The sequence below is a fragment of the Vulpes vulpes genome, chromosome 10 (assembly GCF_048418805.1).
Source record: "Vulpes vulpes isolate BD-2025 chromosome 10, VulVul3, whole genome shotgun sequence".
Taxonomy (NCBI): Eukaryota; Metazoa; Chordata; class Mammalia; order Carnivora; family Canidae; genus Vulpes; species Vulpes vulpes.
In genome coordinates this window covers 25,915,243-25,928,094 of record NC_132789.1, presented here as the reverse complement: position 1 = coordinate 25,928,094, position 12,852 = coordinate 25,915,243, and the positions used below count along the sequence as shown (strand labels likewise).

The following is a 12,852-nucleotide window of genomic DNA, read 5'->3' as shown; positions in this document are numbered from 1 at the left end:
TTTTCCCCTGACCAGCATTATAACCATATCATCATAGCCAACTTTGCTGTTTAGCAGGGTCATTCAGAAACCTGTAAATATATGTACAAGTTAATATGCAAATGACTACTAGGTGAAGGTGTGTATGGAAGGTGTGTTTATGCTATTGTCTTTAGTTTGTGTGTGTGTGTGTGTGTGTGTGTGTTCTGTTGATATACTGTGAACATCCACGTATATCTGCAGGCACCCTCCTGAAAATGTGTATATGTGCGAATGAGTATGTGAGTGAGCATAAGTATTTATTTGCTCACTCACCAGTCACCCATCAGTTTCAACAAAGATGTATTGATGCTGTAGTCACTGTGCAAGGTTCTGGGCATGAATAAGACACGGAATGAAGGGAAATGCACAATGCTTGAGTGACAGACGTGTTTTTCAGTACTATGTAGCTGTCTATGAAATCACTACTCATATGTATGTGTACACTGGGACCCACATCAAGCAAGGGAAGTTCCTGATCATATAAGTGAGATCACATCATCTGTTGGTGTGGAAAAATGCTATGTTCTCTCCCCAAGCCCCAAGGATCAGATTTAAACAGGCCTCACCAGAGCCTTGGGCAATGGATACATTCTCCACGCTCTGCCAGGGTGGAAGGCTAAAGTAGTGGGGCCCCCCTCACTGTTCCAGCCACTCCACCCTCCCCACTCATAGGGAGATGAGGCAGCACCTGATAGTAGGGCAATGAGAGTCCAGCCTGGAAGCCACCTGAGCTTCACGTGTATTTATGGCTTCACAGTTAATGTTTGGCCCGGAGTTATTTTTACTTTAGGAGGCAAGCCGGAAAAGGCAGGGAAGAGATGAGGGCAGGGGAGATAAGATGCCAGGTCACCTACAGGAGGCACCTGCTCTGACAGCCGCCCCAGGAACTGCAGGGTTCTAGGTCCTTCCAAATGAGGGAGCCACCCTAACAGGAAAAGTCAAGGGCTTTTGGAAATAGGGATAGAGGGGATCCCTGGGTGGCTCATTGTTTTGTCGCCTGCCTTTGGCCCAGGGCGCTATCCTGGAGTCCCGGGATCGAGTCCCACATCAGGTTCCCCGCATGGAGCCTGCTTCTCTCTCTCTCTCTCTCTCTCTCTCTCTTTCTATGTCTATCATGAATGAACAAATAAATCTTAAAAAAAAAAAAAAAAAGGAAATAGGGATAGAAAAAGAGAGACTTTGCAAAATGTCCCATAGCAGCCCAGCATCCCCTCTACAGCATTCTAAGGGATCCAGGAAGCCTCTCTACCAACAGATCAGCCAGTTACTACTTAATCACTTCCCAGGACATGAAATGCTCACTACCTCTAAGATGCAATGCTCTCTTAAGAATTTCACTTTTATACTAGGACAGAAGGGATCCCTGGGTGGCGCAGCGGTTTGGCGCCTGCCTTTGACCCGGGGCGCGATCCTGGAGACTCGGGATCGGGTCCCACGTCGGGCTCCCGGTGCGTGGAGCCTGCTTCTCCATCTGCCTGTGTCTCTGCCTCTCTCTCTCTCTCTCTCTCTCTCTGACTATCATAAATAATAAAATTAAAAATATATATATACTAGGACAGAAGTCTATCCCCAGGGGCAGCCCCCGTGGCACAGCGGTTTAGCGCCGCCTGCAGCCCAGGGCGTGATCCTGGAGACCCTGGATTGAGTCCCGTGTAGGGCTCTCCGCGTGGGGTCTACTTCTCCCTCTGCCTGTCTCTGCCTCTCTCTCTCTGTGTCTCTATGAATAAATAAATAAAATCTTAAAAAAATTTTTTTAATAATAATAAAATAAAATCTAAAAAAAAAAAAAAAGTCTACCTCCAGGCAACTTCCATTCGTTGGTCTACATAGTACATTGGTCCTACTTTCCCTTTCAAAAAATAAATCTTCCTGGGAATAATTGTCTTAGATTAATGTCTCCAGAAGGTCCCTATTTCAAATGCTAATATATAACCTGGGAAACATATAGTATTATTTTATAGTTTGAGTACTTTTCCCTCCTATCTGAAGTGTTTAAACTACTCAAGAGTAGGGGGGTTTTGGGAGGCGCCTGGGTGGTTCAGTCACTTAAGCTTCTGCCTTCAGCTCAGGTCATGACCCCGAGGTCCTGGGATCAAGCCCCATGTGGAGATCCCTGCTCTGCAGGGAATCTACTTCTCCCTCTTCCTTTACCCCTCCCCGCTGCTACCTGTTCTTTCTTTCTCTTTCTCTCTCTCTCTCTCTCAAATAAATAAAATCATTTTTTTAAATAAAATCTTTTTTAAAAAAGGAGTAGGGAGGTTTTATATATGTGTGTGTGCATATATATATATATATTTATATATATATTCTATGGGTATATATATAATACATTTTATATGTATATACTGTATATACCACCATTTAATTCATGTTTACCATATCAGACACTATGCTCAGTGTGCTTACTATCATATATAAAATTCCACAACACAATAGAGCACTATTATTTCTATTTTACCAAAGAGAAAACTAAGAGGTTAAATATCTTGAGTGGGGTCTCCCAGTTGTGGATAGAATTCAAATTCAAAACCAGGCCTTTTTTTTTTGTATCTTTTTATTTTATTTTTAATAAATTTATTTTTTATTCATGTTCAATTTGCCAACATATAGAATAACACCCAGTGCTCATCCCGTCAAGTGCCCCCCTGAGTGCCCGTCACCCGGTCACCCCTACCCCCCACCCACCTCCCCTTCCACCACCCCTAGTTCATTTCCCAGAGTTAGGAATCTTTATGTTCTGTCTCCCTTTCTGATATTTCCCACTCATTTTTTCTCCTTTCCCCATTATTCCCTTTCACTATTTTTTTAATAAATTAATTTTTATTGGTGTTCAATTTACCAACATACAGAATAACACCCAGTGCTCATCCCGTCAAGTGTCCCCCTCAGTGCCCATCACCCATTCCCCCCCACCCCCCGCCCTCCTCCCCTTCCGCCAGCCCTAGTTCGTTTCCCAGAGTTAGGAGTCTTTATGTTCTGTCTCCCTTCCTGATATTTCCCACACATTTCTTCTCCCTTCCTTTATATTCCCTTTCACTATTATTTATATTCCCCAAATGAATGAGAACATACACTGTTTGTCCTTCTCTGATTGACTTACTGCACTCAGCATAATACCCTCCAGTTCCATCCACATTGAAGCAAATGGTGGGTATTTGCCGTTTCTAATGGCTGAGTAATATTCCATTGTATACATAAACCACATCTTCTTTATCCATTCATCTTTTGATGGACACCGAGGCTCCTTCCACAGTTTGGCTATTGTGGACATTGCTGCTAGAAACATCGGGGTGCAGGTGTCCCAGCGTTTCACTGCATCTGTATCTTTGGGGTAAATCCCCAGCAGTGCAATTGCTGGGTCGTAGGGCAGGTCTATTTTTAACTCTTTGAGGAACCTCCACACAGTTTTCCAGAGTGGCTGCACCAGTTCACATTCCCACCAACAGTGCAGGAGGGTTCCCCTTTCTTCACATCCTCTCCAACATTTGTGATTTCCTGCTTTGTTAATTTTCCCCATTCTCACTGGTGTGAGGTGGTTTTGATTTGGTGATTGTGGTTTTGATTTGTATTTCCCTGATGGCAAGTGATGCTGAGCATTTTCTCATGTGCCTGTTGGCCATGTCTATGTCTTCCTCCGTGAGATTTCTGTTCATGTCTTTTGAAAACCAGGCCATTTTAATTTTAGTCCTGCCCATTAAGCACCACACTATGATCTTTCATATGCCTTGTATCTAGTAAGCCAAAATAAATACGCGATGAGTTGATTATCTATTTATTTGACTAAGCCATCCATTCCCAGTAATACTTAGAATGAGTGAGTTTCTCACATCAATTGACTGCATCTAGAGTGAGTGGGAGGACATAGGGACAAATGAATTTACATGGGAGGCTAAGAGATAGTCTAGGACTTGGGCCACTTCTCTAGAAGACAGGGTCTCTTGACTTCAAGGTTTCCCTAGTGCAACTGAAGGGAGAGGCACAAGAAAGGAAAAGCAGTGGGCTTCTGAACGTCCCCCAGAATCACTCTTTTATTTATTTATTTTTTAAATTCATGAGAGATACAGAAAGAGAGGAGGAGACACAGGCAGAGGGAGAAGCAAGCTCCCTGCAGGACTCCATCCCAGGACCCTGGGATCATGACCCGAGCCAAAGGCTCAAGCACTGAGCCACACCCAAGTGCCCCCCACCAGAATCACTCTTGATGTGAATCTATGCAAAGAATCCTTGAGTCCTTTACCTAGAATGCCTTCCTTCCCCATATTGCCTCTCCTCCTTCAGAACCCAGCTCAAATGTTACCTGCTCCCTGAAGCTGAAGCTCCCCATTCTTTCTCTCAAGGCACAAGTACTCCTCCTTCAGCTGTATTCCCACTGTACTTCACACACACCTCAATTATAACACACATCACATAATATTGAATTTATATGTTTGTCTATCTCACTAATCTATGAGGTCCTCAAATGCTCAGCTTTCTAGTCTCTAGGCCTGCCACAGTGCTTTGCCAAGATAGTGCTCAAATGTATGTTGAGAGTGAGTGAGTGAGTGAGTGAGTGAGAGAGACCAAAGAACATGAGAGCCATCCTGCAGAAAGAAGGAACCCCTGAGCCCAAACGGACCACCTGACAAATGACATACATATTGTCATCACAGTCATGCTCCTACCATAAGGGTTGGGATGGTGACCTCCTCCTAATCCACAGCCAGGGCCCTCCTTACCATTTCTAGTGATAACTGAAATATGAATCAACTGCCATCCTGACACTCTCTGCCTTGGGGAGGCCAGCAAGCTGGTTTCCGACTTTTCCTCTAATTGTGCCAAAGCAGGAGGGGTGCCCCCATTGGTAGAGTCTAGGAAACCATGGAGGCCAAGAAATCTAAGATACCTGGGAATGAGTAGGCGGCAGAGAGAATTCAGTGAGGCCAAAATGGACATAGGCTACAGTGGATAAACTTCAGATAAACAAACAATACAGAATCTGTGAGGGCAAAGGAGAAGAGCTCCCAAAGATACAACCGTTACCCCCTTGAGAATGATACAGCCAGCAGAAAAGGCCCAATGCCTGAGGCAAGGAATGGGATGAGGCCACGTAGAGAAGGGGTAACCAGGACACAGGAAAGGGACTTAGACTGAATGCTTAATGTCTAAGTCTCACTATCCCTAGAGCACTTTAGGGAACTTCCACAGGGCAAGATTTTCATATAGGACCTGGAAAGAATTTACTAGACTTTTATCAAAAGAATCCCAAACTATGCCACAGGCACATCTAAAAAACTCCTCTGGATGATGCAGTTCTATCCATCAGGATTTGACTCAGCTCAAGACAAGAATGGAACAGATGACAACAAGCACCATGAAAAGATGTTTAACATCACTAGTAATTAGAAAAACACAAATCGGGCAGCCCAGGTGGCTCAGTGGTTTAGCACCACCTTCAGCTCAGGGTGTGATCCTGGATACCCGGAATCGAATCCCACGTCAGATCCCTGCATGGAGCCCGCTTCTCCTTCTCCCTGTGTCTCTGCTTCTCTCTCTGTGTCCTGCATGAATAAATAAATAAAATCTTTTTTAAAAAAACTGACAAAATGTACATTTCAAATGGTCAATTTATGATATATAAATTATATCTCAATTTTTTAAACTTTTTTAAAGATTTTATTTATTTATTCATGAGAGACACAGAGAGAGAAAGAGGCAGAGACATAGGCAGAGGGAGAAGCAGGCTCCCTGCAAGGAGCCTGATGTGGGACTCGATCCCGAATCTCAGGATCATGCCCTGAGCTGGAGGCAGACGCTCAACTGCTGAGCCACTCAGGCATCCCATTTATAGCTCAATTTTTAAAAAGAGAAATTAACTGTGGTTATGGTTGTATAACTCTACAAATACACCAAGGGGGGATGCCTGGGTAGCTCAGCAGTTGATCATCTGCCTTTGGCTCAGGGTGTAACTTCTTTTAAAAAATATTTTTACTTATTCATTTGAGAGAGAGAGTGAGAGAGTTGAAAGAGCACAAGCCAGGAGAAAGAGCAGAGGGAGAGGGAGAAGCAGATTCCCTGCTGAGCAGGAAGCCTGATGTGGGGCTTGATCCTGGAGGGGCTCAGTTGGATCCCAGAACCCTGGCTGGGATCATGACCTGAGCCAAAGGCAGATGCTTAACCAACTAAGCCACCCAAGAGCCCTGAATTGTATACTTTAAATGAGTGAATTGTAGGTATATAAATTATATTCCAATAAAGCTACTACTAAAAAAAAATTGCAACACTATGTTCAAATTCAGGTTTTTCCAGGCCCAAAACCAATGCTTTTAACTACTACACCACACTGCCTTATTTGCAGGGTTAATTCCAGAAAGGCTCTTTACCTCTCTCCTTTCCTCACACAAGCTCTCTGAGCCTCAAAATCTCCAGACAATCTCCTCAAAATCTCTTCTTCCTAAGCAGGGTGTTGTTCAGATCAGTCCCACCTCAATAACCCCCAAGTGCCAACAATCTAAAGCCAAACCTCCTTAACCTGGAAATCAAAGCCTCTCAAGATCTGTCATCAATATTTCTTTCCTAAGACTCTGCTTCACATGCCCAACATCCTAGCCAAATATTTCTCCCTGCCTTTTCCTGAATCATGTCCTTTCCTGCTGCCCAATGTGCCTAGAAAATCCTCTCTCCACCCCTCCATTACTACATGCCCAAATCCTGCTCATCTGCTCTAATACTACATGGCATCTTCCCTGAGTTCACAGTTACACACACACACACACACACACACACACACACACACACACACTGGCCTTAATTTTGCTTCCTCTGAGCTCTCATGCATCTCTATTTCTCCATGCATTTGTCCCTACGCAAAGGTATTTGGATATATATTCTTTAAGGACAGAGAATTAAACAACCCAAAGCACCCAGCACAGCACGTGGCACACAGTGGTACTTAAAAAAAATCACATCAAACTAAATGAAGTGAATTAAATCTCTCATCATCTCACTGCTCTTTTCCACTAATTGCAATTATCCTGCCAACTAGAAACACTACAGGCACAGCTTGAACAAGGTGTTTAGAATGTTAATGGATGAAAATGGGTTGCAGCCACATTTATTTCATACAAATTATGATTGAGTTTTATGGCCTTGGTTGCCTTGATTACCCAGCTGTTGGTTGGCACACCCTGCTCAGGCCAGGGGGCGGAAATGTTCCCCTGGCAGGGGAATGCCAGACAGGGGTGATATGAACAGAAAGAGAATTCAGCAGTTGAGGTACTAGCACTTTCTGAGTCCTTCATACTATCACCATTAGGACCCCTTCTGCCCCTTCCTCAGCTCTGAGGCAGCCAAGAGGTTGGGAAGTCCAGAGGGGTGTGCTTCAGTTCTGCCCTGACAAGGTCCCAGGAAATGGGGCAAAGGAGAACCAGGCCAACAGGCCCTACGCTAGGTTTTATGTAGGATTGCACTCTTTGGAGGTGCCCTTCAATTTCCTAACCACTGCTGCTCCCTGATGCCCTGAACAGCCACAGCCTACAATGTTCCACCAGCCCCATCCTCTAGAGGAGCACAGCCCAACAGAAATATACGGTGAGCACAAGTGTAATTTTAAATGTCCTGGTAGCCACATTAAAAAAGGTAAAAAGAAACAGGTGAAAATAATTTTAATAATATATTTCATTTAATACAACATTTCAACATGTAATCAATTTTTAAAAATTCTTAATGAGACACTCTGTATTCTTTTTCCATACTAAATCTTCCGAATTTGGTATGTATTTTACACTTGGGGGACATCTCAATTCAGGCAAGCTATATGTCAAGTGCCCAACAGCTGCATATGGCTCGTGGCCACAATGCTGGACAGCTTAGCTCTCCGATTCCTTGAACAGCACTGCCCCTGCTGGCCTGACCAGCACTGTCCTGTGCCCCAAGCCAAACACCACTTTTAGACCAATCCTCTCCCGAGCTCTAGGGTCTGACCAGCTGCCTGCCTGTCATCTCCACTTGCCTAACAGAAATCTTTGTTAAGTTCTCCAAAACTGCATTCTCTTTTTCCACCCCAAAACCTATCCCTACAACCCACTCCAACTCAGTCAATGGCATCAGCATCCATCCAGGTGCTGGAATTAGAATTCAAAGAGTCATCCTTTTCCTTCACCTCGGCCCCACATCCAAATAGCAAATCCTTTCGATCCAGCCCATACTTATACCTGTTCACCTGCCTCCATCTCCCCTGCTACTAGCCTGGTCCGGGCCAACAGTATCTTGCCTGGACTATTAGAGTAGCATCTTAACTGCTTCTACTCCTACCTTCCCACCCTCTCACTACACACCCCACACTGAGCAGCCAGAGTTATGAGATCTCTCCCCTGCCCACATCCCTCCACCAGCTTCCCAGTGCCTTCTAATAAACCCAAACTCACCTAGCTTTGCCATGTCCTTCATTACCTGCTCCCACCACCTCACTGCCCATCACTCTCCCATCAGCCATGTTTCAAACCTGCTAAATTCCTTCCCACTTCCTGCTCCCTCTGTCTGGAATGTTCTTCCTCCAGAGCTTTGCCTGGCTGGCTCTTTATCACTGTTTGATCTCTGAGTGGCCTTCCCTTACTTACCACCCTATCTATCATATTCCTCTCATACTTAGTCATTTTCTATCTCAAATGTTGTTTTCATTTTCTTCATAGCATTCATCACTCCCTGGAATTGTTCATTTCTTATGCAAGTGGAGATGACAGAAAATGAACAATTACTATAACATAAACTCTATGAGAGAAAGGATTTAACTTCTATTGTTCATCTCTCTTCCTCTATTCTAGAAAAATACCTGGCACAGAGTAACATAGGCATGCATGAATGAATGAATGGATGGATGGTATTCCCTCATTCTGGAACACTCTCTCCACTCCATGGCTGGCTCCTTCTCTCTCAGGTCTTACATTAGGTGTCACCTGCCCAGAGAACCTTCCCAAACGGTCCTACTGATTTTCTACCTCAGTATCCTCTTTGCTACCTTCATAACACAATTTTAAATATAGCCAATGTGTTGACTTTTTTCCCTCTTTTTTGTCTTTCTTGGATTGCTCCTAACACCTCTATATGCTCTGCACTTCATAAACAGGGGTAACATCTGTACAGTTCATTCTTGCCATGCACTGCCTAGCACAAAGCCTGGCATGGGATGGATGTCCAATATACTTGCTGAGGGGCACCTGGGTGGCTCAGTGGTTGAGTGTCTGCCTTTGGCTCAGGTCGTGTGATCCTGGGGTCCTGAGATCGAGTTCCACATCCGGCTCCCCACAGAGAGCCTTCTTCTCCCTCTGCCTCTTTCTCTCTCTGTATCTTTCATGAATAAATAAATAAAATCTTTAAAAAAAACACAGTATACTTGCTGAATGAATAACCAACTCTTCCTGGTGCCTCCCAGTCATGCCCAGTAAGCCACCTAGTACAGTATCCCACCAGATCCCTACAAGAAGCCTGCTTTGTCTGGTCTCCTCCAGCTTCCAGGAACTGCATCTCTCACCTCACTGCACCACTGAGGAGGCCTAGGCATGATGCGATCTGGGGACCCAGCTTTGAAGTAAGGGAAGAGACTGGAGCAGAAAGAAGGAAGACCACTGCCCCCAGGGCATGGCTGAGGTTTGTCCATTTCCTCCCCTCCCTCTGCCAGGGTCAACAGAGACCTCCTCCCAGCAGGGCCCCAAGAGCTTATCCCTACTGGGCTGAGGGAAGACTTCTGACTCCTGCAACCCAGCTACCGCCCTCCCCAGTACCTACTCCCACCCCAGTGGTCTGGACACGTGGCCAGGCACTTTAACCTTTCCCTTTACCACACGGAAATAGCAAGTCTTTCCCCAATCCCTACACTGTGGCTGGTCAGAATTCCAGTGTTCTTGGAGGGAGCTCCCCCCTCAGGAATTTTACTTCCACTCCAGTCTCAGGCCTTGGAGATCATGGAATCCACACTCCTGTTACAGAAGCCCAGAGAGGGGCAGGGACTTGCCCAGAGTCGCACAGCCAAGGCCAGAACCCTGGGGCCCCCAGGTGGAGGCGACGGGCCAGTGTTCCAGTAACCCAGAGGTTCAAGCCACCTCTGCCTCTTCTTTCTTCCATGCTCCCTCCCTCACCTCAGAAAAACGACGTAACCTCTTCACACGTGGGCCTTCACCTCCGCGGTGCCATTTCCAACCACAGTGTGGAGTAGAGGTGGGGAGTCGCTGGCGGTGCGGAGGTTGTTTCAACTCGGTAGAGGTGCACCGTAACACCAAGCCCAGGATGGCTAAGCGGCTTCCGCAAGGACACTGCGCGGCAGAAGCAGTGCCAAGCCCAGAAGCTAGGAGTCTTCTCTCCACGCAGGCCGGGAGCCCCCTTGCGCGGTGAGGCCCCTGGAAGACAGGCTCTGGGCCACCCCTAGATGGGCTCCCACGCCCAAGGAGGCGAGCAGCTTAGGCCTACAACGCGGGTCAGAAGCCCATCGGCACAGCAAGGGCAGGCTGCGCGGCGCCTCCGGGCTCAGCCCCCCGAGCATGGGCCTGGCTCTGCCACCCGAGCTCCGCCCCAGACCCTTTCCCCGACATTTGCCCCTCCTCCCAGAAGCCCGCCCGCTTCCTCCCCTCACCAGCCCTCACTCTGCGCAGGGCCAGCACAGGGGACGCTGGGGACAAGGACACCGGGATGGCCCCCCTGCCGCCCAGCAAGACAGTCAACCACCGCTGAGGGACTGAGGGAAAACGGGCTGTGGACTTGACTACCTGCCGATGGACTCACCGGATTGGCTGACAGGACAGCGATGGGATCGACTGACAGGCTGACAGGCTGACTGACTGACTGACGGGTTGGTAGTACTGGCTGACAGGCTGGCCCAGGGATTGACTGACAGGCTGTTCGTACTGACTGACAGAACAGCGGATGGGATTGACGGACAGGCTGACGGACAGGCTGACTGACCGGCTGACGGACAGGCTGACTGACCGGCTGACGGACAGGCTGACTGACTGACTGACGTGTTGGTAGTACTGGCTGACAGGCTGGCCCAGGGATTGACTGACAGGCTGTTCGTACTGGCTGACAGAACAGCGGATGGGATTGACTGACAGGCTGACGGACAGGCTGACTGACCGGCCGACAAGAGAAGATGGGGTTGACTGACAGGCTGAGTGATGGGCTGGTTTTACTGGCCTCTCCCGCCACCAACCAGCTCCTCAACCAAAGGGCCGGAGCTGGGCGGAGGCAGCTCTCTACAGGGGCCGAGCTGGAGCCCCTGCGGCTCGCGGCGCCCCCGGTGGCCGCACCCGGAAGGCCGCGGCGCGGGAGGGGCGGGGCGGATGGGGCGAGGGCGGGGCTTGGGGAGCGGCCGCAGGGGAGGACCTGCGTGCTGCGTCCGCACACCAGGGTCCGCTTTTCTGTTTTTCTGCCCTTACCTCCGCCTTCGCCCCCGCTGGGTCTCCGCGTCCTCCGTTCCCGTCGGAGTGGGCGGGCCCCTCTGGACCCTGCCTCGCACTGAGGACCTGTCCAGTGACCTGATGGGGTGAGAGAGGCTCACGCTGCCCCTAAGATCCCCCTAGAAGCTTGGGCACCGACGCCTCCAGGGCCCCGCCGGGCAGCAGAGCACGTCGAGGGTCGAAATCCCCTTTTTACCCCAGGGCTCCCGGAAATCTCTGAGGACTCTGCAGGGGCCTGGGGGACACCGAGTGAGCAGGTGGGGGAAAGAGCCGGGGAAACTTGCAATGTCTCTGTTACGGGGCCCAGAATTGCCCCCTCTCCCCTACTTGCCCCCTCCTCCCATCCCGCTAGACCTCAGCAGCTCCTGTGCAAATTCACCTACTTTCCAGGAGACTTCTAGAGCGTGGTGAACACTGTAGAGCCCCTAGGTGGCAGCAGAGCCCCGAGAACGTGGTCCCCAAAGGGCTCCTCCGTTCCGCCCCAATTCCAGAAAGGCCGGGAAGGACTGAGTCCCTTCAGAAAGGAGGAAAGTGAAGTCCAGAGCGTCAGGAACATGATCACAGCACGAAGCGGTTTGAACTCCAACTTCCTGCTCCAGGAGAAGAGAAGACAAGGCAGCGACAGGAGAGGCTAACAGGGAGAGTCCATAGAAAGTGATGAGCAGAAGCGCTCAGACCTGCTGTGCGCCAGGTGTGACCCTGGGAGCCGCCTCACCCGTGTGAGGCTCCATTTCCTTACCTGTAGAATTGGGGACAAGAAGGATACCTGCTTCAGGCACCTGGGTGGCTCAGTCAGCTAAGTGCCTGCCTTCAGCTCAGTCATGATCCCAGGGTAGTAAGATTGAGTCCCGCATCAGACTCTGTTCAGTGAGGAATCCGCTTCTCCTTCGGTCCCTCCCCCCACTCTTGCTTGCACTCTCTTCTTTCTCTCAAAAATAAATAAAATCTTAAAAAAAAAAAAAGGAAGAGTTTGTTTCATGGTTTGTTTTGAGGATTAACTGGATGCTGCATGGAAATCACTTAGGACGGTACCTGGCGCCTAGTAAGTGCTCAGTACATAGTAAGTTAATGAAGTAAAGCAGTGTTCTACAGACCACCAAGACAACACCTAGTTGGTATCTGAGGGTAATGGATATTCTTTTTTAATGTGTCAACCTGGCCAAGTTACACTCCTGTTATTCAATCAAACACTAGGTCTAAATGTTGTGATGAGGTATTTTGTAGATGCAATTAAATAAATTGACTTTAAAGGAAATTATCCTAGATAATCTTGGTGGGCCTGACTCAATCAGTTGAAAGACCTTAAAATCAGAGCTGGGGAAAAAAAAAATCAGAGCTGGGGGTTCGCTGAGGAAGAAATTCTGCCTGTGGACAGAAGAGTCTGCCCTTGGCAAGAGTTCTAGCCTGA

The 12,852-nt window shown here is 48.0% G+C and overlaps 1 long non-coding RNA gene across 1 annotated transcript; it reads right to left on the bottom strand.

Annotated features, from left to right (window-relative positions):
* Positions 1 to 2,813: 2,813 nt before the first annotated feature.
* On the bottom strand, positions 2,814 to 10,532 carry LOC140594161 (uncharacterized). The gene is made up of 2 exons (XR_011994701.1): positions 10,131 to 10,532; positions 2,814 to 5,558 (listed from the first exon to the last, which is right to left on the bottom strand). It is a non-coding gene; the product is annotated as an uncharacterized lncRNA (long non-coding RNA).
* Between the last annotated feature and the right edge of the window lie 2,320 nt (positions 10,533 to 12,852).